This window comes from Mesocricetus auratus, unplaced genomic scaffold (genome assembly GCF_017639785.1).
Source record: "Mesocricetus auratus isolate SY011 unplaced genomic scaffold, BCM_Maur_2.0 Super-Scaffold_100013, whole genome shotgun sequence".
NCBI lineage: Eukaryota > Metazoa > Chordata > Mammalia > Rodentia > Cricetidae > Mesocricetus > Mesocricetus auratus.
The window spans coordinates 70,733,414-70,760,521 of record NW_024429196.1 but is presented as its reverse complement, the minus strand read 5'-3'; the positions used below and the strand labels follow the sequence as shown (position 1 = coordinate 70,760,521).

Here is a 27,108-nt window from a genome sequence, read left to right as displayed (position 1 = left end):
AATTAAAAGCCACAGATTAACATTAGCCAATTAATAATAAGTGATTTCACCATTTTGCTTTCTCCAAAAGGCAGGTCATCTGGACCCAAAATAAAAAACATAAAAATTAACAGACATAATACATCTAGTGGGCTTAATAGGCATCTACAGACTCTTCCACCAAACACTGAAGAATACACATTCTACTCAACAGCACATAGAAACTTCTTTAAAATAGATCACATCCAGGGACACAAGACAAATCTTGGCAAAGACTGAAAAAACTATGTATCCTGTCTTAATACAATGCAATAAAACTCAAAATTGACAGCAAACAAATTTCCAGTGAACTAAATTAAATAACCATTGGTGAATGATAAATGGCTCAAGAAAGAAAAAAATTCCTATAATTAAATGAAAATGACAACACAACAAAATATATGGGACACACTGAAAGCAGTCATTGAGGAAAATTATAGCTCTACATGCTACATTAAAAATAAAAATAGTGCAAATAAATGACTTAATGATTCAAGTAAAAAATTTCCCATCCAAACACACTGGACATCAAGAAATAATAAAAATCAGAGCAGAGATTAATGAAATAGAAACAACACTATGAATAAATTAATCTAAGAGCTGGTTCTTAAAGCAGGTAAGATTGTAGAGCCCTCCCCAAAAGAGGGGACACAAATCAACAGAATCAGTAATAAACAGGAAAACATTACAACAGACACCCAAGTAAATTCAGAGTATTTTAAAGGAGTACTCAAAATCCTATTCTCCATTAGGTTGAAAAAACTAAAATAATGGATGAATTTCTATATTCATTCAAACCACCAAAATTAAACCTAAAAGAAGTGAACAACTCAAATATCCCTAATAAATGAGATTGAACTAGAAATACAAAGCTTTCCAACTAAAAAAATTCAAGAGACAGATGGGTTTGCATCAGAGTCCTACCAGACTTTCTAAGATCTGCAGCCAATCCTCCTTAAGAATTAAAAAAAGGAGCACTCTCAAACTCCTCTAAAGCCACTACCATACTAATGTCCAAATGAGGCAAAGATACAACAAAAAGAAAACTTCAGGTCAATGTCTAAGATGAACACAGATTTAAAAATTCTCAATAAAATACCTGTGAACAGGATCAAAAGGATTATCCATCTGTGATACTCAAAGTAGCTTTACCCCTGAAATGTAGGGATGTTTCAATACATGAATGTCAACAAATATAATAAATCATATAAATGAACTTTAAAAATCACATGATTATCTTAATAGATGAAGGAAAAAGCCTTTGACAAAATCCAATATGCCTTCACGATAAAACTCTCTAGAGAATGTAGTATTAGAGAAAACATAGCTCAACATTATAAAGGTTACATATGAGAAACCCACAGCCAACTAACTTCACTCTAAAAGGAGAAAAACTTAAAACAATGCCACTGGGTCAGGAATGAGACAAGGCTGCCCACTGTGTTACCTCTTTTCAATATTGTGTTCACACCACCAGTTGGAGCAAAAAGTAAGAGAAGGAAATTTAAGAGATACAAATAGAAAAAGAAGCCAAACTGTCCCTGTTTGCAAATGACATATCATACATTAGAAATAGTTGTGGGATAAGTAGGGTCAAATGCCCTTTGGGATCTTGTGAGTGGAACAAGGAGCACTGGGCTTTTGTCCCCTTGCTAGTGTTATGCTTGGCATGGCCAGCCATGGACTGGCACCAGGGCTGAAGGGAGGGGGCTCAAGGCCATAGCCTAGCGCTTGACATTTTCCTTGTAAAGCTGTGTTCAGATGGTCCAGGCACTAGTGTGTACCTTGCAAAAGAAGAATTAACACTTTGAGGTATTTGATCCATTCGGATCAACATTGCTCTGAGATGTAACTCTGCTGTCTGATGAACTTTTCTGCTTCCTCATTTGAGGGGTACATTAAGGAGCTGTGATACTAATAGATTTGCAGACTTGGGTCACAGCCCTCGCAGCCCTCCTGACCCCAGTTTGTCACTCTTTCCTTTTCATCCTTGATGGCCCCCCTTTAGCATGAAGCCAGGAAGAAGTTCTGGTCAGGTTCAAGAAATCCCAGAAATTCTATCAAAAAGCTTCTGGATCAAATACCTAAATGTGAAACCCAAAATACTGAAACTGCTTGAAGAAAACGTAGGCAGCACCCTACATGATGCAGGTGTAGGAACAGATTTTCTGACTAGGACTTTGTTTACCCAAGAATTAAGGCCAATTTATGCATGGGACTTCAACAGTCTGATGAAGAGGAAGCCCACAGTAGTAGTGGGTGTTTTCCAGCTATGCATCTGACAGAGATTAGTATCCAGAATATATAAAGAAAGCAAAAAAACCACCCAAACCAAAACCAAAACAGTAGTGATCCATTAAAAAAGTGATCCTGGAACCTGAACAGAATTCTCAAAAGAAAAAAGGAAAACAAAACACAACAAAAACAAGGTCAATAAATATCTTGAAAAGATCATTCCTAGCAATTAGAGAAATGCAAATCAATGAGATTTCATCTTATCCCCATCAGAAAGGCAAAGGTCAACAAAACCATCAATGTCAGAGGGGGCATAAGAAAAAGGGGGTCTTCACTCATTATTAGTGGATTTCAAACTGTTCCAGTCACTCTGAAAATCAATGTGAAGAATTTTCAAAAAGCTAAAAATCTGTCATATGACCCAGTGTAACACAAATAAATGACCCAGAGACAGATATTGGAGTTCAAACTTAAAGCTAGTATCAGAAAAGAAAGCAGCTGGCCACTAGCTTTCTTTCTCTACCTCAGGCTGTATGGGCTGATCCTGTCTCCAGGGGCTCTCATCAAGCCTCAGACACCAGAAGGCACCATGCAAGCTTCCAAAAGAGGGAGGCAACCAACAGTCCTACCCAACTACTAAGCCATTATATAATCACAGCAACCATCAGTATGGCACCAAAACCCTAAGGGTGCAATAATAATGGCATGCATGCATACCTTGGTAGTACCAACAGCTCTCTCAATAGACTTGATTGCTCAACAAGACAGAAATTATGGCTGATACTATAAACCAAGCCAAATATCCAGGGTTAGTGAAGTCATGAACCTGCAACTACCGCTTTAGTAGACTAACACAATTCCCAACTCACACTAAGTATTCATCAAGGAAACTTCCCTTTGTAACTGAGACCATCACTGATCAAATTTGTTTGTTTACTTATGCTCCTCATAATGAAAGACTGCTGAAATTGAGGTACAAGGCTGACACCATTACAGAGTGATTTGGGTCATGTCACACAGTCATAATAAACTTCCCTTTCCCCAACTGAAAATGGCTTGGTGATTCAGTTTCCCAGAAATCCTCACATTTCTGGAGGCCCCAGTGAGATTTTACTATCACATTTCCCTAGGGTAAAAAGGTCCCCCTTCTTGGCAACCCCATCTTGGAGGCCCCAGGAGTTGAGAAGTACTCACTCTTGATGGTATTTTGGGGTCTCCTAGAGCCTGCAACCCACTGATGGACTCCAGCAGTGTAGGGGACAAGAACTGGGAGTGGCCATCAGGACCAGGTAAGACAGCCTGAGGTAGGAAGATAGGAGCCAGCACAGTCTGATTCCCCACAGGAGATACTCATGACCCTTGAAAAGTTCCAAGGGAACAAGCCCTCCTTCCATCTTACCAAGGTAACTGGGATCTGGGTTTCTAAGTAGAACAGGGTTCAATGGGAATAACTAGGAATTAACAGTTTAAAGTCTGGGTGAATGAGCATGAATTCAAGGATGAAAATGATGGCTCCAATGGCCCTAAGGCTACAGAGTCTGAATGCCAACCTGTGGTTCTGATGGGGACGCTTAATCTGAACAACCACTCAGTTCAAGTAGTAAGAAATGACTAAGCATGGGACTGTGATTTATACATGTGACTCTAAGGCCTCTTAAATTGCCGGATTGGTTGTCTAAATGGGCATCAGACTGAAAGGGAGCTCTCTGGGCTCCCCCACCTCACCGGGCATACATTATGTACACTCCAGCCACATATAAAATCAAGTCATGGGTTCCTCTCAGTTGATGAGTCCTGTGGTAATTCACATGATGTTGAAAAACTTCAAGAAAGGGTTCTCAGGACTCTGAGTCTCTGAATTTTCAGCAGTAGCCAAGCCACTTCATGGAGCCCTAAAGTGAAACAAACTGAGCTTGTTGCTATCATGACTAGAAGATGAGAGTTTCAACCTGATAAAAAGACAATGGACCCAGGCATTTGCCCTGGAAATCCCCATATCTTGTACCCATTTGTGCTTTATGCATATGAAAAGGGAGGAGTTGGATTAGCCCTGTTGACTCAACCCATGGGACAGAGGAATTGACCAGTGGAGTACTTGTCTAAGCAATTGGGTCTGGTGACCTCTGACTGGCCGCCATGTGTTTTCAGGCCTTGGCAGCACCTTTCAGGAGGCAGATAAACTCACAATGGAAAACAACATTGCTATAAGGTTTTCCTGCTGAATGTCAGTACAAGCTGATGGATAATAGTGGGCAGAGTGGCTTACTACCAGGCCAAATTGGAGCAGAATCCCCAAATACAAGTTAAGACAGTCAGTACTCTAAACCTTGCCATTTGCTAGAAGAGAAAGTAGTGTTGTGCCTAAACTGTGAACCCCCGAATCATCAAGAGACCCAATCCGATGCAAAAGTAGTCAATTTTATGAATTAACTTGGGTTCCCCGTCCATCTTACACAGCAGGTAAAGCAAACTGGGACAGGAGGGACCTCCAGCAGCAGTGGGGCAGGGAATATATTTGGGGTAGAGCTAGGGGAGTGTCTGGGGAGTCTGCTAGTACATAGCAACAGTCTCAGGATTGGTGCAGCTCCAGGCTTGGACAACCTGTCCCTGTGTTGATTGGTCAACTATAGCTGCAGGAAGGTTGCTATGCCCAGAGGCCCTCCCAGGGTGGTTATTACACTCTGCATTCCATTGTTATCAGTAAAGCATATCCAGAGCCAGCTGGCTAACTTCTGATTGGTTCCTTGCCACATGGAGGGCAAGGTTGGGAGCTCAGCACCTGCTTCTCCATCAGGGGCCTATGTCTTGCTGGGTCTTTTCTGCAGCCTGTCATGGCTGCCAAAACAGGGGCCAGGTGAGGGTCTGGGCCCTTCAGGTTGATTAGTTAGTTGCCTGTGAGCAGTTACATTCAACTGTTTGATAGATTTGGACTTTCCCAATCTCCTGGCGCTCAACATTGTTGTTTCTCAGTGGTTTAGTTAGGGCTTTTGTGTTTAGCCTTTTATTTATTTTCTATATTGATTTAGGCTATAACTATCTGTATTTTCTCTTCTCTGTCACTCTTATTCCTTCTTAAAATTCACCTGATATATTTTGTTTCTTTTTTTATTTTAAAACCTAAGTGTCAGGTCCAAAGGAAACTCTACTACCCCAAATTCTGACAAAATCCAGCATTCCTCAGGAACTTGTGAAATCAGTTTCCCTCTAACAAAGGAGCCATTTCCTTATCACTGGCAAAAGGGACAAATGGCTATGTGGTGCCTATTAGCATATCAAAGCACATACTGGCCTCCAGGCTCCCTCCTTGTCACAAGTACCAGGTACATTTTAGAGTTCATGCTGACTTCTCACCCCAAGGCTTGCCCCAGTTCCAGCTCATGGGTTCCCCTCCCCAGCTACTCATTTCTACTCATAGCCCTGCTATTTTAGCCATGCTTCCTCTGTCTCTCTCTTCTCTCAGTCTTCTCTCTCTTGGTTTGCTTTGCCCACATTCACTTTGCTTTCATCTTTTGCTCCCTCTCTACTCCCCGCCACTCCTTTCATGGCCAACTTCAGTCTGCTGGCCATGTTTAATCTACTACTTTCCCTGTTCTGGACCCTTCCAGATGCCTCTGGCTGTCCTCTCCCTCCTATTGTAATAGGAAAAAATAATAAAGTCTAAAAGACTTAAACCACCAAACCCTACAGGGAAAAAGGGAATTTCTGATTTTGAGCTCCCTATGATAGCACATAGCTGAACAAAGGAATGCCACCTCTTTTCCGAGTACAAGACTAGAGGTCTAAGTCCAGTACTCAGAGAAAGACAGTTAACACACCACAAGCTGTGTCAACATTCCTGTGTCCTAAAGAAAACCAGATAACCATCAATTACAGGTTGTAAAAACCCCCAGCCCAGGGGATAATTAGCAAGCTCCTGACCCAATGTCCCCTGCCCTATCCTGTCCCATTGTATCTTGCTTAAACATACAGTTATTGCTTTACCTTGTGTAACCATGGAAACTGCAATCTCGAGGCTTTCAGCCTTGTGGTTTTTCCCTATAACACCCCCCCCCCTTAGCTGTAAGCAGTTATCTCGCTTGCTACTGAGCTAGTGGCATCCCTGTCATGGCTTGAACAATAAAGAAACCTTTGCCTTTGCACTCATTGAGTCATCTCATTGGTGGTGGTTCTTTTGGGGTCCCGCAGACTGGGCATAACACCATCTACAATAAAAATCTTCCCCTGAACCATACCTTAGAGCAGTTGTGTCCTCAGCTTATATAGTGTGTTTGTAGATTTGTATTAATATGTACATTAAGGAGTCAATCATACCTGACTGTGCTGCCCTGTGATGACACCTCCTGCCTTGCCTCACTTCCCTCACTCACATCTGTGTGACTGACACTCCCCATTTTACTAGAGCCCACTCCCTGTGACCCATAGAAGACAAAAACAGAAATATTACACATGTTCATGTTCATGTTCAACTTTTTCTAGATCCATCTGCTTTCCTGGAAATGGCAACCATTCATCCCTCATTGTGACTGAGTAAGGGATTCCACCCTAAGTCTGTTTATATGCTGTGCTGCTGGTCAATTTGTGTGTGTGTACTTATCCTTGTATTCCTGGAAGAAGCCATTTTTGGTGGTGAAGGGGGTTTAGTGAGCTGTTGAATTGGATATGAAGTATCAAGTGCTCTCATTAATGAAATTAACATCTTTGCTCATCAAGGAAATTAGCTTATGTTTTTTTGTCCTTATTTGGTTTTGGGAGCAGGGTAATACTAACTTTGTGTCTTATCTCTCGGCTAATTTGAGTAAGGCTTTGTGTCTTATCTCTCGGCTAATTTGTTTATCCTTGCAAATAACCACCTTTTTGAGTTTCCTATCTCTGTATTGTCCTTTGAGTATCCATTTCATGTTTGCTATTTTTTTTTATCTATTGCTTTGGGGTTTAGGTTGTTCTAATTTTCCTATGACCTTGAGGTACATCATTAGGTTGTTTGGGGTAGCTCAGATTTTATGACGTAGATTTAATAGCTATAAACCTCTAGCCTGTTTTATGTTTCTTCCTAGTATTGTGTGGTGCTATTGCTTCCCACAATAAAGTGGTTGAAATGGAGGCAATCCTCGTGGCCAGCCCTGTGAGAAGAGGGTATCCTTTAAAATGATTACAAAATTACTGTCCCTGGGCTGTGGAACATTCTGGGAGGTGAAGCTGGTATCTCACATTCCCCTCCCCTCAACACACACACATGGGTAACTGTCCAGGTCCTTGAGAAAAGCAACAACAGCTCTGAAGTAGACCTTATAAACCCAAAACACAGGAACATGGTAAAAGATTTTTTATATGATCAATACATCACTAACCACTTATATGATAATGGACTATGTGGTGGGAGAAGACCCAGAGAGGTGCCTCAAGGAACTGGGCTGTAGAGAGGAGAAGGAAGCAGGACTGCTTTTACAGCAGGTTGTGTTACCAGTTCTCTTCCCACAGGAAAGACACATGCACACTGGAATATAAAAGTAGAAAACATCCTAGTGGATGCAGCAGGAAATTAAAAGCTTTGTGACTTTGGGATGGCTACAAAACTCGTGGATGGCCACATATTGGGAAAGGTCTGTGGACCCCTGTTCTATTGCACCCAGGCCCCTGTTCTAGTTCAGCCTGGAGAGCTTGGAGAGGAATCATATAGTGGCTGAACTGTTGACATGTGGAGCCCAGGCATCCTCTATGTCATATTCACAGGACAGTTTCCATACTTGGAAACAACCCTTTCAGGAATGCACCAGCTCACCACCATAATGCAACATCTTCCCCATCACTTGTACAAAACCAGCTAAATTATTATTGCAGAAATGCTAATAGTCCCCACCACGTGATGACAATAGGTCACTTTTTAGAGCATTGGTATGCCTCTAAAGAAATAATTCTCATGGCCATGGAGACCATATTCATGATTGGATGAAATCTTCAGGGCATTGGCTCATATATAAAACAGGTTACTAAATGAGGGTCACAGCAACATTCAATATATTGAACATTGAGTTGGGACAGCCATTTGCCAACAGTAAAGCCCTGTTTAAGTACCAGCCCTTTCCCTACTCCTATCCCCTTGAAGAGGAAAGTAAGTGAATCTGCCTTTCCAGCCTTTGTATTACCTGGGAAGAATCACCTGCAGGATGAGGATGAGGAAGGAAGAAAATTGCAGAAGGCACACTATGCCTAACACCTAGTGCTGCCTCAAGATGCCCTGCCCAGATACCAGGGACATGGAAGGTGATGCTGTGACTGCTGCCATCAATAGCAGTATTCTGAGGGACACTAACGTTGACTTAATTTTGATGATACCCTATTTGATAACCTGTCCTCCCTGGAGTCAGTTCTAGGGTGCAACACCACAGGGTTAAATGAAAAGGACAGAGACTTGTCCCCCATGGAATCAATTACTGGGCCAGGCATACCAGGTTGTTCCACAGGCTCAGGTTACAAGAGACTCAAGGCTTAAAAGGGGATGAGAAGGGGAATTACTAAGATGCTGAGAACATTTTGCTGCTGCGTATCTATCCCAAGGTGAGCCACATATCCTTGCAGGAAGGGCTACACAGAAATGAAAGAAGGAAAGGTCCACAGAAAACCCAGTAGGTTAGGCCACCAAGATATACTTCTACATTGTATTTTAACTTTGTACACATTCATAGAGTAGGAAACTTAAGACAGATCCCCTTAGAAGGAACAACGCCATAGCGCGCACGCGCACGTGCACACACACACACACCCCTTACGTAGAGCCAGAAGCAGACAGCAGAGCACAGCAAGTAGAGGATGGGGATGGAGGGAGGAGAGTTTAGCAAAATGGAGCACAGGTTCATAAAGGATAAATTGGGTGGAGAGCTAGGTCGCAGCAGGGTAGCTCAGGGCTAAGTCCTTCCTATGTCAAAGTCACTAACAAGCCCTGTCATGCATGTTTCTGCTTTGAAATGGTGAAGGAGACACTGCCTAGTTGAATGATAGACCCGGTGTGGATGGGCAGTTACAGGAGGGAGCCTGACCAGGACTGCAGGACACAGGCTCTTGTGGCCATCCTCTAGTTACTGGGCCTTTGCTCCCAGCTCTGATCCTTCAGTTCACCTAGCCCAACGCTCCTCGCTGCACAGAGAGGTCTCATGTGACACCCACCTGATGAAGGTCTACCTCCTCAGCTCCTGCAGTGCCTGTGGCACCAGGCACTCACAGGGTCTAGAACACTTGCCCCGAGAACTGGACTGACTGGCATAAAGTCTCAGGCTTCTCACCAGTTTGGTCCCTTCATCTCCTGCAATCTCCTTTCTCACTAACTGCTGTTCAAAAACAAACTGTGTATGTCCAGTCAGTGGAAGGCGGGGGGGGGGGGGGGGGGGGGGGGGTGGGGAGGGGATATAGGGGAAGCATGAGAGGGGAAAGCAAAGGAGGTAAAGGAGGAGGGGTAGAGTCTTACAATCACAGAGATGAGAAAGAGTGTGTTAGGAGGGCTCAGGGGGGCTCTGGACAAGCAGGAGAAAACCTCCCCTGGAAAGCAGAGTTGGAGGGGGCAGGTATTGGCCAGCAATAGAGGAAGAGGGCTGGATCCTGTGTGTCCTATCTATGCCAGTGTATGCCAATTGGGTGCTGCCTTGACATTCTCATCCCATCCTGGCATTCTGAAGAAGGGTGTGGTACAAGAGAAGGGAAGCCACATCCTTCACTGCAGCCTGCTCCTCTTCATGCTTGATCCTGTTTGGGGCTGATCTGCCAACATCTGCGTCTTTGCCTTCACAGCCTCCTTTCCTCACACTTCCCATGTTGCTGTCTCTCCCCATCCCGTTATTCTAAACGTGTATAATTGTATCATGAGGGTTTCCTTTACTTTGACAAAAATCGTCAGATTTCCTGCTACACTGAGGCAAAGTAAGTAGACCTTGCCAGGTGTGGGAACCAGCACTACTTCCACAAGGCCAGCAACCAAGAGACTACTTTGTGCATAGTGCTCACCTTATGCTTCAGTCCTAGAAGGAAACCTTGATAGCCATAAGTTGCAGATGCTAGCCAGTGCTGCTGTATGGTTCTCTGCTAGGTGAGTGGTCGGCAGTACTCTGGGTACCTTTCCCTAAGTCAACAGGGGCCACCCAGATGACAGGGAATATAGAAGCCTAATCTGTGTGCATCATGCACCTGAAGCTAAGTTGGAGTCCAGTAAGTATCTGCCTGTGGTAGATGAGTTTCTGAAGCCTGGTCTTGATGTAACATTGGCACAAGTTAAGACACAGGAAACATGAGGTTGTTTATGCCAGCCTGCCCAACCCAGAGAACAAAGAGTCATTGACTTGCTTTGCTGAAGACCATTGGGCGACTTAAGGGACTGTCGGGGTGTGGTTAGGGAGTAACTATCTAATCTGTAGTGACCATATTCCCTGGTCTTCATAAAGCAGTGGCTCACATTGAACGGAGTGGCCAAATCACTGCCCCAGCAGTATGACATGAAGAATGAGCTGTCACCAGCCAGCTACTTTGTGGCATCACATTCCAGAACCCTGACCATCTGGTGAGTACATGGTCTTGAAACAGGACTAGAGACAAGCAGCAGCTTCACTGTGGGTTGAGGAAGTGTGGATGTGTGGTGTCCACTGGAGCAGACCCTCCGTTCATCTACAGATTACTGAAGACCAGCCTGGGAAGGGGAGTGGCTTCTGCTGCCTTCTTGGGAATGAGTTGGGCTGGTCTCATAGTGACAGAGAGGGACTCTGGAGAAAGTCAGCTTGTTGTATACAGGCATTGCCACACTGATGCCTCTCTAAAGATAAGGTAGGTCAGGAACCATTTACCGCAAAAGAATATAGACTTTGAGTTTGTGTCCTTCAGACAGTCACATCTGGTCTCCTCAGTCACCTGTATTGCAGGGATATTGGTAGGGCTCTGAAGACATGTTTACCAATAACTGATATTAGTTAACCTTGTTGTCATTTGAAGCAAAGAGGGGCTTTTGTCAAGGGATGATGCCTAGGCCATCAGGGCCACAAGTCATTATTAGGATCACATATTGTCAAGGATGGGCCAGCAGTATAACAACATAGGACTCTTTTTATGTGGGACTTTTCTGTATTCTGCAAAGATCACTCCCTCAATTTGCAACAACAGAGGTGTCAGTGTGTCACTAAGTTCTCTGAGCATTGTCCACATAGGTCGGTGGTTTGCTACGTGAGAGCAGAGATTAGGTGACAGAAGGGCTCAACCCTGCACACTCATACTCTGCATCCTGCTATTGTGAGCCAATGTGGTCACCATCAGCCAGAGGGTATCAGACTCTTCCCAGTCACCATTCCGCTGCAGGCCTCAACTTCTCCCTCAATATGCAGGAGACACTATGGACCTTATCAGGGGCATGAAGGAGCTTATTCTTAGGAAAAAAACAAGTTTAGTCAGTCACTGTGTAATCTCTGAGCCAGGCATGTGGCCCTGGCCATGATGTCCTTTGTGGCCCCAGGTTGGGAGTTCCTTGTCAACTCCAGAGATCCACCATGGCCTTCCTTTCTGGTCTCGGCTCTGCTGGCTCTATTTGATGAGTTCAGCATCAAAACTCTCTTCACTCTGTCTCTGCTGGACAAGTGTAAGTGAGATGGAGAATGGGGGGACAGAGGATCCAGGGTGACATGTTGGTGGGGAGCTGTTTCTGACCATCTGGCCCAGAGCTTACTACAAGGAGAAAGATCAGGGCCAACCTGAAGACAGAGGCCCTGCTTGGTGTCCCTACCCAGGGGAGATCACAAAGGAAGGAGACAGGCTTTGTACCTGCCTCTCTGTAGTCTCTGTCACCAATGACAATGAACTTGCTCTTTGCAGAGCCCACAGCCTCCACCCAGGGGAACATGGGACTTTGTGCCAGGCTCTCCACTTGTCTGGAATGTTCTTCCTCTCTCATACATGCTTGGCCACATCTTATGCTTGTAGACAGGGCCACCTCGATATAGCAGCCTGAATTTCTGAGGCCCTTTGTCAGCGATGATGCAGTGTGTCATTGGAAATTCACATGTGTGGGTCCTGGGGTTCGGTAAGACACCTAGGCCTTCAGGGTCCTACAGGACAGTAACCTGCTATGGATGGTGACAACACCAGTTCCTGATTAAACCTCACCTTCTTACCCTAAATATGTTGTGTCTTGGAAGAGTCTTCCTGAGGAAGCATAACGTTGGGAGCTGAACGCTGCAGGCGCTCCCCTTCAACTCTGTCTTCATTATACCAGAGGAAAGAAATGTCGTCCATGTCTCTCAACCTATGTAGATGCCCCAGAAAACCTACTACAGCGCTTTACACTTGCCCTTCATGACCAGCACGGGATGGCCTAAGAAGCCTCTAGAGTTTGATTTTCTTCCCCAAAGGCTCTTTCTTGTGGTACCACATTTGGTCCTAAACACCCACGTTTAACCAGCTCAGGACTGCCTCACTGGGTCAGCCTGGACTAGACAGTGAGACTATGTTTCAGAAAAAGAACACACAATCACACCCCATGATTCTCTACAAAAGATAAAACACATAAAACCACCAAGTGGACAGTCCATAGGTGACCAAGCAGTTATGAACACTGTGGCAGTCAGTAAACCATAAAGTGTCACAGCTCTTTTGGCAACTGGCTGGGAAATTCACTCTTAGTAACTTCCTGCCCCTGACTCTCCCAGATTCATTATGTCAGTGTAAGACTTAGTTCCTGGGTAGGCAGTATTCTGTTTCTAAACTGCTTGGGTTGGGAAAGACTTTGAAACCCTGAAATCTTCTCACAGCCTGGCCCCTGAGGCTGGGCATGGGATGGAAGGAACCAGTCTGAGAACCATGGAAGCAGAGACACTGAGCAAGAAAACTGCCCACCCCTCCTCACTAGAAAGGCTGCAATGCCTGAGGCAATATGAGGTGACTCAGCCTCTGGCAGACTAGCTCATGGGAGCTGTTAGGAGCACATCCCAAATAGCCAGACCACTTCCCTTTCTAGGATACCCAAGTCCCACAGCCTTGGGGCCTTTGCTAAACAAAGGCATAGGGTGTGGTCACACTCTGCTCCTTTCAGTATTCAATTCCACATCTCTAACCTTAGAACAGCAAGGTACAACTTTCCCTGCCAGTTTCCCTGGTCACCTACAGGCTGCTCACCATGATGGGCACCGATAATGACCTAACATGAGTGCACAGGCTCATACATCCTATGTACTCTACAGAGCCCATACCCTACCACAAGCCGGTACTGCTTCTTGTATAGAGCTGTGTCAGGAGAGTGGACCCTCAGTATCTATAAACCACCTCTCTGGACTAAATTGGACTTGTGGAAGATGTGATGAGAATCTTGTAGCAGGGAGATGGCTCCATCGACAACATTCTTGTCAGGCAGCATGAGGACCTGAGTTAGATTCCCAGCAATCATGTAAAAGCCTGGTGGGGCGGTGTGTGTTCCTAATCTCACCTCTGGAGATAAGGAAACAGACAGACCCCTGGAACTCCCTGTGCAGGAGGTATAGACTAATTGACAAGTGCTAGCTTCAAGTAGAGACTGTCTCAAAAAATAAGGTAAAGAATGATAGAGGAAGAGACTTGATACTAACCTCTGTCCTTATCACACAAGGCCAAGCACGTATGTGCCCTTGAACACATCCACAAACTCATGCACTGGTACACAGACAAGGCAGAATTTTAAGAAGGAAGAGGGTAAATCATTAGTTCACACTTCATCTTTCTGAAATAAAATTTCTTGTGTGTGAGATGTAGTTTTCCACCTTCAGTAGTTGTGATTTTGTCCTGGATCATTAAAGTCTCCTGCAAAACTGTGGTTGAATTTTATACTTTTCTCATTAGATGTGTTTGCTGCACTTGGCTTAACTCTGCTAAGAAAAACACTGCACATGCCACACGTTGTCATCCAGAGTATAGACATACCATAAAAATCTTCTCAAATGATTCATCTTCGACTTTGACCCTGTTTGGTATGGGTAGATGAACGATGGGAATGAGTTCAAAATGCTCAAAGAGAAAGATTCTGTAGTCTTGATTAAAAAGACATGTAAACCAGTCATTATGAAGAGGGCTGGATTTCTGTTAAGTAGCAAGCACCACATCAGCCTGAGGAACCCTCTGAAAATTCAGTTGACACAGAAAGGGCAGAAGCTTGAGCATAAACAGACATGTAGGTGAACACAGGCAGTGTTCTTCCATACCCCCAAACCCTTCAGGTCTTCAGTGGGTTAAAAGATGGTGGGCTACTCTGAATCCAGTGTTCCTAATGTTATTATCCCAGAAGAACCCATAAAATGGTTTATTCTAGTCGGAAATAACCATTACAATATTTTTTCTGGTGGTTTCTGTTTGTTTTTAAGCATGGTTAGGGAGTATGTTTTCTTTGATTCATATGTGTTAGAAATAATTCTTATGATAAAATAGAAAACTAGCACATGTGTGGTTTCCCCACATTTGGTTTTATGTAACTACTAGGAAGCTTATACATAACTATGAATACTAAAATGAATACTAAAAGCTTAGTGGATATACTTTTGGCTCCCTCACTTCATGTATCTTTCATGGATACCTGAACTGGTTTGCAACTTGTAGAATAGCAAAAAGCCAAGGAACAGGCAGGAGTGCCCACATGTATATGAAAATGACTGGTGACTGGCCATGCATTGTTGCTTTCTGGTTTGTTTAAATTTTTTCATTTGTGTGACTACAAACACAGACACGCATTTATATGCCTGAATGCTGGGACAGATAAATTTGTATATGGTGCCCAATCCACAGACACAAAAACCCCGTCGCGCCCTCATACTCTATGATGGGTCAATTGGCACTACTGCAGAGTGATGACATAGGCTTGTTCATGCTTCATTCTATGCACAGACCCTCCATGCTTATAGAGCACAGATGGTGTCTAAACGGCACTAACAATACATTGCAGGATTCTTTTCTGTTGGCATTGTAGTTCATGGGCCTTGCATTAGTCAGGAGGCTAGTTTCTTGATGGACTGACAAACAGGAACTAACATAGGTCATAAGAAGAGTAAATGCTTGGGAGGCAGAGACAGGTGGATCTCTGTGAGTTAGAAGACAGCCTGGTCTTCAAAGAGTTCCAGGACAGCCTCCAAAGCAATACTGAGAAACTCTGCCTCAAAAAAAAAAAAAAAAAAAAAAAAGAACAGAATTGGTATAGGAGACAGCTTCCTGAACATAACACCACTAGCACAGACAGTGAGATCAACAATTAATAAATGGGACCTCCTGAAACTGAGATGCTTCTGTAAGGCAAAGGACACAGTCAGCAAGACAAAAAGGCAGCCCACAGAATGGGAAAAAATATTCACTAATCCCACATCTGACAGAGGGTTGATCTCCAAAATTTACAAAGAACTCAAGAAGCAAGTCTCCAAAACATCAAAGGACCCAATTAAAAAGTGGGCTGCAGAACTAAATAGAGAGTTTTCAATAGAGGAGTCTAAAATGGCTGAGAGGCACTTGAGAAAGTACTCAACATCCTTAGCCATCCCGGAAATGCAAATCAAAACAACTCTCAGATACCATCTCACTCCTGTCAGAATGGCTAAAATCAAAAACACCAATGACAATTTATGCTGGAGAGGATGTGGTAAAAGGGGGACACTCCTCCATTGCTGGTGGGAGTGCCAACTGGTTCAGCCCCTTTGGAAGTCAGTATGGAGATTCCTCAGAAAAATGGGAATAAACCTACCACAAGACCCAGCAACTCCACTCTTAGGCATATATCCAAAAGATGCCCATTCATACAACAAAGATGTCTGTTCCACTATGTTCATAGCAGCATTATTTGTAATAGCCAGAACTTGGAAGCAACCTAGATGTCCCTCAACCAAAGAGTGGATAGAGAAAATGTGGTACATTTACACAATGGAGTACTATTCAGCAGAAAAAAACAATGGAATCCTGAGATTCGCAGGCAAAGGGATGACACTAGAAGAAACCATCCTGAGTGAGGTAACCCAGTCACAAAAAGAGAAACATGGCATGTACTCTCTCATATATGGATTTTAGACATAGATCTGGGGAGTGCCAGCCTACAATCCCATGGCCAGAGAGTCTGGGAAACAGAAACTTCATTTAGTGGCTGATCGAAGAAGAGGCAGACTCCCTCGGTTAAGTACTGAGCTGAACACAAGAAAGCCAGTAACAGAGAGGGAGAACTGATGACCAAAGGGATTAAGACTGGGCTGGTTTAACCCCCAGAAACAGCTGACCAGACAAAGGTTAACTCTTGAATCCCAGGCATTAGCCTGGGAATCCAGCATGGGACTGATCAAGACCCCCTGAATGTGAGTGTCAGTGAGGAGGCCTAGGGAATCTATTGAGCCTTGGGCAGCAGATCAGTACCCATCCCGAGTATACACATGGGCTTTGGACTCCCATAGAACAATGTGAGGTGCACTCTCACCCTGAACTCTTGGGGGAGGGTCTAGGCCCTGCCCTATATGAAATGACAGACTATGGACACCCCCATGGAGGGCCTCACCCTCCCTGGGGAAATGAGGGGATAATGGGGGGGTTGGGGGGAGGGCACGGGAGGAGAGGAGGGAAAGGGAAAGGGACCTGGAACTGACTTGTGAAGCAACCTTGTTTCTTATCTAAATGTAAACTGAAAAATACATAAATAAAAAAAGAATCATGCAAATTACAATGTCTTATAACAGGAAAAATGAAAAACAAAAGAATAGTATCTGTAGCTGGGTATGGTGGTGCACACCTTTAATCCCAGCACTCGGGAGGCAGAGGCAGGAAAATCTCTGTGAGTTCAAGGCCAGCCTGGGCTACAGAGTGAGTTTTAGGACTGCTGGGGGGTGTTATACAGAAAAACCCTGTCTCAAAAAAAGAATAGTATCTGTGCCTGCACATTAGCCTGAAACAAGATTAAGAGATGGCAGTAATGGTTGACTGTTGGTCAGGACACGAACAAGTTCAGGGTGCAAAGATGGGGATGTGTCCAGACAGTCTTTTTGTACACTGTGTGAAGGTGTGTGCTTGTTCTTCCTGTCCTGCCTAAGCTACCTTTTGACTGGTTTAATAAAGAGCTGAATGGCCAATATGTAGACTGGAGAGGATAGAAGGGATGTCCAGGGAGAGTTGGGGACTCCCCAGCCAGATGCAGAGGAATTCAAACTGCAATGCTAAGGAGAGGAGAGGTAACAAGCCGTGTGGCAGAATGTAGATTAATATAAATGAGTTAATTTAGGTTTTAAGAGCTAGTTGGGAACAAGCCTAAGCTGAGGACAAGCTTTCATAATTTTTAAAAGTCTCCATGTCATTATTCAGGAGTGGTGATTCAAAGAAAAGACCTGCTGTATTTGGCGCCCAATGTGAGGCACACATATCCAGGCACAGGGCCTGAAGAAGCTGAGAAAAGCTCCAGAAAAGCAACTGGATGTGGTTTCCTAGCAACCTCAGCCTCTCATACAGGCCCAGTGCTTTTTGATATATAGAGGCTCACTCAGCTCTCACAGAAGAGCAAGCCGTTGTTGCACACCAGAACCAGTAGGATAGCCTTGTTGACCTGAGGGGTTGGAGTCAGCTGCCTGTGCCATGTGCTAGGTAGAGCCAAAGGAGGAGTGTGCAGATGCACAGAAAGACAAAAGAAACATTTCCGGGAACCACGGTGCACGGTTGCAGCATTCTTTCTGGCAAGCTTATGAGTGCTCTTTGTGTGCTTGGGTAGACTGTGGTGGGTGGCCTGGTCCTTAAAGGCTTGGCTCTCGTGGTCATGGAATGGATGCAGGCATGCAGAAAGCCAGGTCCAGACCAAGAAAACCTCTGAACAGGTACAGTATGTATGCTTGAAAATATGCTTAAGTGGTAAAGAAAATGAGTGTAGACAGTCATATAAAAATAGTTTGAAGAGAGTAAAGTTATTAGAGAATGAAGTAACATAGAAAGAATAAGCCACATAAAGATGGGAAATATCATAACACAGGGTGTTTGGACCATAGATAGTGCTACATTGGATAGTTTAAAAATAGAATCAGAAAATTAAAAGATAAATGACTTAACTGAGATTGGCATAATATCAATTATGATTACTATCATTCTGGTATTTCATATTTTATTCTTAATATCCACAGTGGTTTTCTGTGACCTCTCAAAGAAAAAGGCTTTAGAAATAAAAGAAATATAAAAGTTGGATTGATAAAAAATGCCTTAGAAGAAAAATTACTTATAAATAAAAATGAGAAAGATACTAATAGACAGAAGGATAAAACAAGGGCCTACCATACCACCATATAATGAAATAAAAGAAGGTCAGCCAAACGTTGTTGGAAAACTAACCTTAGCTAGTTTACAATTTGACAGAAGTTACAGGCACTAGCACAGCTAGTCCAAGTACAACTGGAGGCTTGACATAGTCAACAAAATCACAGAAGAAAGCTTTCCCAACTTAAAGAAGGTCATGCCTATGAAAGTACAAGAAACTCATAGAACACCAAATAGACTGGACCAAAAAAAGAGTCACCTCACCACATAACAATCAAAACAGCAAACATATGGAATAAGGAAAGAATATTGAGAGCATCCAAAGAAAAAGGCCAAGTAACATATAAAGGCAGACCTATCAGAATTACACCTGACTTCTCAATGGAAACTTTGAAATCCAGAAGGTTCTGGGTAGATGTTCTAAAAAAAACTAAGAGACCACAGATGCCAGGCCAGACTACTATACCCAGTAAAACTTTCACTATAGATGGAGAAACAAGATATTCCATGACAAAACCAGATTTAAACAATATGTATTCAGAAATCCAGCCATACAGAAAGTACTGGAAGGAAAACTTCAACCTAAGGAAGTTAACCACACTCACAAAACATAAGCAATAGATAATACCACTTTATCAAAAGCCAAAAAAGGGGAAACCCATACACAATACCACCAAACACAAATCCAAAACAAACAAGAATCAACAATCAATGGTCATTAATATCCCTCAGTAACAATGGTCTTAACTCGGCTATAAAAAAAACACAGGCTAGCAGAATGGATATGAAGACAGAATCCATTCTTCTGTTGCATACAAGAAACACACCTCAACTTCAAAGACAGACATTACCTCAGAGTAAAGGTTTGGGAAAAGATTGTACCTAAGGAACAAGCTTGTATAGCAATCCTAATATCTAACAAATTAGACTTCAAACTAAAATTAATCAAAAGAGATGAAGAAGGTCATTTCATATTCATCACAGGAAAAATCCATCAAGATGAAGTCTCAATTCTGAAAATCTATGCCCCAAATACAAAGGCACCCACATCCATATAAGAAACATTACTAAAAGTCAAATCACACATAAAAATTCACACAATTATAGTGGGAGATTTCAACACCCCATTCTCATTACTGGACAGGACTACCAGACAACTTTATATGGAAAAACAAAAAACCCAGGATAGCCAAAACAATCCCAGAGGCATCACCATCCGTGACTTCAAGCTCTACTATAGAGCTATAGTAATGAAAGCAGGTTGGTATTGGCACAAAAATAGATAGGTAGATCAATGGAATTGAAGACCCTGATATTAATCCACACACCTACGAACACCTGATTTTGACAAAGAAGCTAAAATTATACAATGTAAAAAGAAAGTACCTTCATCAAATGGTGCTGGCATAACTGGATGCTGACATGTAGAAGACTGCAGATAGATCCATACCTATCTTCATGCACAAAACTTAAGTCCAAATGGATCAAAGACCTCAACATAAATCCAGCCACATTGAACCTCTTAGAAGACAAAGTGGGAGGTACTCTTGAACAAAATGGTACAGGAGACCGCTTCCTGAACATAACGCCAGTAGCACAGACACTGAGATTGACAATTAATAAATGGGACCTCCTGAAACTGAGAAGCTTCTGAAAGGCAAAGGACACAGGCAATAAGACAAAACTGCAACCCACAGAATAGAAAAAGTTATTCACCAACCCCAGAGGGCTGATTTCCCAAATATGCAAAGAACTCAAGAAGCTAGTCACCAAAACACCAAATAACCCAATTAAAAGAGGATGGGAGATGAGGACATAGGGGAGCAGGTAGGTTGAGTCGGGGGAAGAATAGAGGAGAGCAGGGTGAGAGATACCATAATAGAGGGAGTCAATTTAGGTTTGAGAAGAGATCTGGCACTAGTGAGATTTCCAGAGATCTACAAGGATGACACCAACTGGCAAACTAAGCAATAGTGAAGAAACTACCTTAAATGCCTCTTCCTGATAATGAGTTTGACACTACCTTATATGCCATCCTAGAACCTCCATCAAGTGATAGATGGAAGCAGAGGCAGACACCCACAGCTAAACACTGAACCCCTGGACCCAGTGACAGAGAGGGAGGAGTGATGAGCAAAGGAGTAAAGACTAGACTGGTGAAACCCAGAGAATCAGCTGACCTGAGTAAGGGGGGAGATCTTGGACCCCAGACTGATGGCTGAGAGGCCAGAATGGGACTGATCCAGACCCCCTGAATGTGGGTGTCAGTGAGGAGGCCTAGGCAATCTAGGGGGCTTTGGGTAGTACATCAGTATTTATACCTGGCACACAAATGGACTTTGCATGCCCATCCCACAATGAGGGATGCTCTCTCAGCCTGGACACTTGGGGGATGGCCTAGGCCCTGCCCTGAATGAAATGACAGGCTCTGGAGATCCCCCATGGAGAGCCTCACCCTCCCTTGGAATGGAGTTAAAATTGGGGTGGGGTGGGGGAGGAGGGGGAGGGAGAGGGACCTGTGACTGACATGTGAAGCAAGCTTGTTTCTAATTTAAATAAAAATATTTTTAAAAAAGTAAAAAAATAAAATAAAAATAGAGATACCCATAATAGAGGGAGCCATTAAAGGTTTAAAGAGAAATCTGGCACTAGAGAAATGTCCAGAAATGCACAAGGATGACTCTAACTAAGAATCTAAGCAATGGTGGAGAGGCTACCTTAAATACCCTTCCCCTATAATGAGATTGATGACTACCTTAAATGCCATCCTAGAGCCTTCATCCAGTAGCTGATGGAAGCAGAAGCAGAGATCCATAGCTGAACACTGTGGAGAGGGAGGAGTGATGAGTAAAGGGATCAAGACTAGGCTAGAGATACCCACAGAAACAGCTGACCTGAGCAAGTGGGAGCTCATGGATTTCAGAATGACAGCTGGGGAACCAGCATAGGAATGAACCAGGGAACTGGAGCCGTCTCCATAACACCTGTCCTACTTGTTCTTCATATAACCAAACTCCATTACCTCAGGGAGTAACCTGGATGGGTTTCATTTTTCAGAGTTTGGAAAATTAAAGTATATACATCATATCATAGATACATATTCTGGATTTGAGCTTTAAGTTCTAAAAAGGCTGATTCTCTAATTATGCATTTATTAAAAGTAATGACTATTATGGGATACCTATACAAATTAAAACTGACAGTGCTCTAGCATTTGTCTCTAGTAAAACTGTGGGGACACCAGACCTTGAACAGAGACCCACTTCCCCTTAGGCCTGGGAGCAGGCAGCTGTGAGATAATGTTTACTGAAAACAATTCAGTGCTATAAAGCTCTCTAAGGCTAGATGCCTCTTCCTGCTCCCTGCTGTGTCTCCCCCGATTCTGGGGCCGGAGATTAAACCACCAGCCAGAAGGGTGAGAAGTCTGGGAAAAATTGTATGTAGATGGATGGCAGAAGTCCTTAAAAAGGGAAGCGTTTTTTTCTTGGGAGTCTCCTCCTAAGCTGACTTGGGAAGCATAAAGTTTTCTTAAAGCAACCGACCAGTCTCTGTGTCATCTATCCCGACCACCTCGCTACATTCTCGGATGCAGGCTGCACAGCAGGTGTGACATAAAATGACACAGCTTTTTGCATATTACAAAAAAAAGAGTATATTACAGGCACACCACACAATCCTACAGGGCAAACAGTTATAGAAAGATATAATCATACTTTAAAAGAAATACTCAATAAACAGAAAGGGGTAATAAAGACCTCCAGGAATGGATTACATAGTGCTTTATTAACTTTAGATTTTTTTAATGCTAATGAACAAAAAAACAACAGCTGCTGTGAGACACCGGATTGTGGGAAAAAGCTGAATTAAACCAGCCTATAAATTTTAAGGATCTATTAACTTATGAATGGAAGTCAGGAAATGTGTTGCATTGGGGGTGAGGTCATGCCTTTGTTGCCTGCAGGAAACAAAAAGCTATGGATTACTTGAAAATCAGATTTGACTGGGGTAGACCACCTGAAAATCTTGGCTGCAAATATGAAGGAAAGAAAACCTAGAATGCAGGTGACTTATATGCGGATCCCTCTCATACAGTTCTGAGACAAATCTTGATGGCTACAGAGTCCTCATAACTTACCATTACATACCATCCTTTCAGAGGGCATGGATGGAGATTCATATTATAGGTTGGTTATGCAGTTCAAACAGACTTATAAAGTTGACAGATGCCTTTTCCCTACTCAGAGAATCATCTTTAGCTGATTTGTGCACATTGTACATTCCATTCTTGTGTTAATGCAGATATGCAGGTTACCTTTAATATTAAGTCTGTGTTTTCAGAACAGAAGGACCAGACACCAATGAAGACAAGACAAGTAGCACAAGTGATCCAGCCTCTCAGAATGCCTCCATTGCCATTTCCTCAAAAATCTGCATCCAGGATAACTTCAAAGCAGCTAAGATGGCCCAACCTCAGAGACTACTCCAGCCAGGATTTCAGTTAAGCCCTTCATTCTACCATCATACAAAGACTGGACAACAAATGATACAGCAAGCTCACCTAGGACTTGACCATTATCCGAATTTCCTCAGGGTGCCCTTAAGATGCCGTCACCCCCAGACAACAGGAAGCAAGTTTAAGAACATGACACCCACATTCCCAAGAGATGGGGTGGGTGGTTTGGGGTCATTCCGTGGGTTATGGATGTTTGTCATTGATTAGAAGGGATGGTTATTATTGGTCATGGTCAGAGAGGAAACTAAAAAAAGGAGGTTAGGTTAAAGGATCTCTTTAATTTTCTTTCCTGTATCCTTCTTTCCTATCTTGTGTTGGGGGGTGAGGAGGAAAAGGAATGCACAGAAAAAAAAGAAGAGATATAAGAATGAGAGGACAAAAGGGTAGATTCTTGAATCTGTTTTTAAACTAAGAAGTAACTACTAGTCTCAAATATTTTACATTGGTGTGGATTTTTGTATGTTGATATACATCTAATGTTATTTTTGTTACAACAGTGGTGGTGCATGAAGCCGGGCCTTTGGTTGATGATCTGCAGCAGCTCATCCCTCTTCATGGACATCCTGACCAGGGGAGTGTGTGAAGCATGATGCCACCCTTGCTCTAGTATTCTGTTCAGCTTTGGGGATGCTTACACCCCCATGCACACTCTTGCATCTTCTTATCTGTCTTCCTAGACTGACTGCATGGTAAAACAGGCTTTCAGGAGCGTCACGCTCATTCCTGGGTATGCCCGTGCTGAGGGAGGCACAGGGCAGGGATGGCAGGGACAGGAGACCTGGGAGCCCATCCTGCCAGGCCCGCTTGTTTTGTACATGGTGTACTCTAGTTTCCCTGCTCGCTCTCATTAGCTTCTGGGTGCGTGGTCTTCTAGGATGTCCCATCTGAGCTCTTCTGTTTCAGGAGCACAAGACCCAATCTGCTGCTGGGTGGAGAGAGGGGGAACTGGAGCCGTCTCCGTAACACTTGTGCTCTGTCTCACAGGCTCAAGCTCCTACCTGGATCCTGGTGTTTGGGACCTTTGGAGATGGGTCAGGATCTCCCCTCATTTGCTGCTGCCCTGCACTTGGATGCTGGGTTGAAAGCCCTCTGAAGGGCCTGGCACTCTCCATGGCAGGAACAGTCTGTAAGTGATAAAATGCCTGACTGGAGAAAACTGTAAGTTCCTGATACTACACTGTCTCCCTGCCATTCCTGAACTGTTACTGGTCAGCCATAGTCATATTTCAGAAGGGGCTGTTCATTGAGACAGGCGGTTCCTCAAGATAGCCCACTTTGCCCGAGTAAAACAGTTCCCAGAAGAGAAGGCCATGAAGACAGTCTTTCTTTTGACTGTCTTGGCCTGCACACACCCTCCACAGCTCTATCAGCTTCTTCATTCCTGAGCTGCCCCCCACTCACATATGAGTCCTGATGCACCCACCCCACTCACCTAAGAGTCCTGAGCAGCTCCCTCCTTTTTATAGCCTCTGCTGAGGTCAGTCTTGACTCTTTTCTGACTTGTGTTTCTATATCCTGCATTGTACACCTAACATCTGCATTGTACACCTAACATCTGCATTGTACACCTAACATCTGCATTGTACACCTAACATCTGCATTGTACACCTAACATCTGCATGCTTCACCTAACATCTGCATGCTTCACCTAACATCTGCATGCTTCACCTAACATCTGCATTCTACACCTAACATCTGCATGCTTCACCTAACATCTGCATGCTTCACCTAACATCTGCATGCTACACCTAACATCTGCATTCTACATCTAACATCTGCATGCTACACCTAGCATCTGCATGCTACATCTGCATCTAAGCTTGGAGAGCTTCTGGGGCCACAGTCCACTGGTGGCTCAGGCTCCTCCTCCTTCATTTGCCTCACTGCCCCTTGTCTCCTCTCGGGATCCTTTCTTTCGTGAGCACAGATACACCTGGTGATCTCAATATAAAGGCTAAACAGCCAACAGTCTACTTGAGAGCCCTAAACTGTGTGCCCTCTCCTCAAACCTCTTGTTCCACACATGACTGTTTATGTTTCTGCCCAATCTACAATATAATGACTAAGAATCTCTAAACTAAGTTTCTCTTTCACAATAAAAATATAATTGAAACCGGGCAGTGGTGACGCATGCCTTTAATCCCAGCACTTGGGAGGCAGAGGCAGTGGCGGATCTCTGTGAGTATAAGACCAGCCTGGTCTACCAAGTGAGTTCCAGGATAGGCTCCAAAACAATACAGAGAAACCCTGTCTCAAAAAACCAAAACAAAATATGCATATATATGTATATATATGTGTGTGTGTGTGTGTATACATATATATGTAATTGAAACAAACAATGTTGAAAATCTTAGCCTATTAAAATGTCTTATATATGATTAAATATATACAAGCTATCTTTTATATATGATTATGGTTTGTTGCTTTACATCTTCTACTTAGTACCAAATTGACTCAGTAAATTCATTTTAATGCTATCATGTTTCATGATATTAAAAAAATTAAGGATGAAAATATATTAATTGTTTAAATATACAAAGATTTATTGTGAAGATTAAGCTTTTGCAAATTATGAATATATTTTGCATATATATATTGCATATATATATTTTTTGCATATATATTATGAATTTAAGGTCCATGAAGGATGATACTTAAAGATAATATATATGGTATTAAAATGTCTTAAGGTCTATTGACAACAATTACAAAAACTAGCTAAAATTTTAGTCTCACCAAAGTTTATTTAAAAGTATATGATTATTAAAATATCAAATAGTAATTAAAAGTACTAGACTGGAGTAACTGATCTGAATGTTAGGAACTGTCCTTGAAGGCTATTTTAATATGGTCAGAGGGATTAAAGGGGGAAAATACTTCCCTCTCGACCTCCAATATTAATGAGGTCCCAGGGGTCTGTGCCCATCTCTAGAAATGTTCTGCAACCATGGAAAGCCACCTATTCTCTTATTCAGGGAGAACATTGAGACCCCACTCAATGAATTTTACCAGTCTGCAAAGAGGAGGGGAAGCCACAGCCAGGGTAAGAAGAGCTTTTGGCTTTCCCTCACATAGATGGACAGCTGATAAAGAAAGGCTCAAGGAGTCAGAGGTTCCTCAAAATCCCCAATGGCTCCTAAGGACTGCCCCTTCAGTTGGCCTTAATAGTACAAAAACTAAAATTAACTTTGGCTATCTAGGTAGTCTTGAGTGCCCAGAAGGAAAATGTAGACAAAATTAATAGTTCTTTAACAATTCAAGGGACTGAAGTTCTGAGATATTGTTCTTAGCCACATAAAATGTTATGTGGACAATTATTTTCCACTAACGATTCTCTCTCTCTCTCTCTCTCTCTCTCTCTCTCTCTCTCTCTCTCTCTCTCTCAGGGACTGAAGTTTTGAGATATTATATTTAGCCACATAAAATGTTATGTTATGTGGACAATTATTTTCACTAATGATTCTCTCTCTCTCTCACACACACACACATATTCTAATCGAAAACTGGCATTCCACGGTTAGAAATAATTGCCACAGATTCTTCATTCTGTACATATACTAAGCAACACAAAGTAGCATTTTACAGCTAGCTACCAATATTTTAATAATTCCCCACATTTGCTGCATTTTGCCTACACCATGGATGTCTGTCTAGAGCAGTGGTTCTCGACCTTCCTAATGATGCGACTCTTTAACACAGTCCCTCATGTTTTGGTGACCCCCAACCATAAAATTATTTTCGTTGCTGCTTCATAACTGTAATTTTGCTGCTGAGCTGTGTCTCAGTTCCTAAGACCATCAGGAAACCCACAGGTTGAGAACTGCTGACCTAGCATAAACTCCTCTAACAAAAAAGTTTCTTAAAAGTTTTTAGTATAAACACAATGATGAATAACCCCACAGTTTAAAAAGGTCAAATTACCATCTCAATCCTCTTTCTCCTCCATCAGCCTGGTCCCGTGCTTCGGTCCTTTGTGTCCCTCGATGGTTCAGGGGGCTTTGGACACGACAAAGCCTTCAGGGAGACAGGACCTGAGCCTTGCTGAGCTCTGCAATCATCAGCAGCAGCCAAGCAGGGGACGAGAAGGAACTGCATCTCCAACAGTC

General features: G+C 43.1%; 1 long non-coding RNA gene across 1 annotated transcript in view; it reads right to left on the bottom strand.

The window, feature by feature from the left end:
• LOC121143656 overlaps positions 1 to 27,107 on the bottom strand; it is a 41,577-nt gene extending 14,470 nt beyond the window's left edge. Inside the window, exons 1-2 of the long non-coding RNA XR_005880947.1 lie at positions 26,924 to 27,107; positions 24,001 to 24,126 (exon numbers count right to left, since the gene is read on the bottom strand). This is a non-coding gene — a long non-coding RNA (uncharacterized LOC121143656). The remainder of the gene's footprint in view (positions 1 to 24,000; positions 24,127 to 26,923) is intronic.
• Position 27,108: the final 1 nt, after the last annotated feature.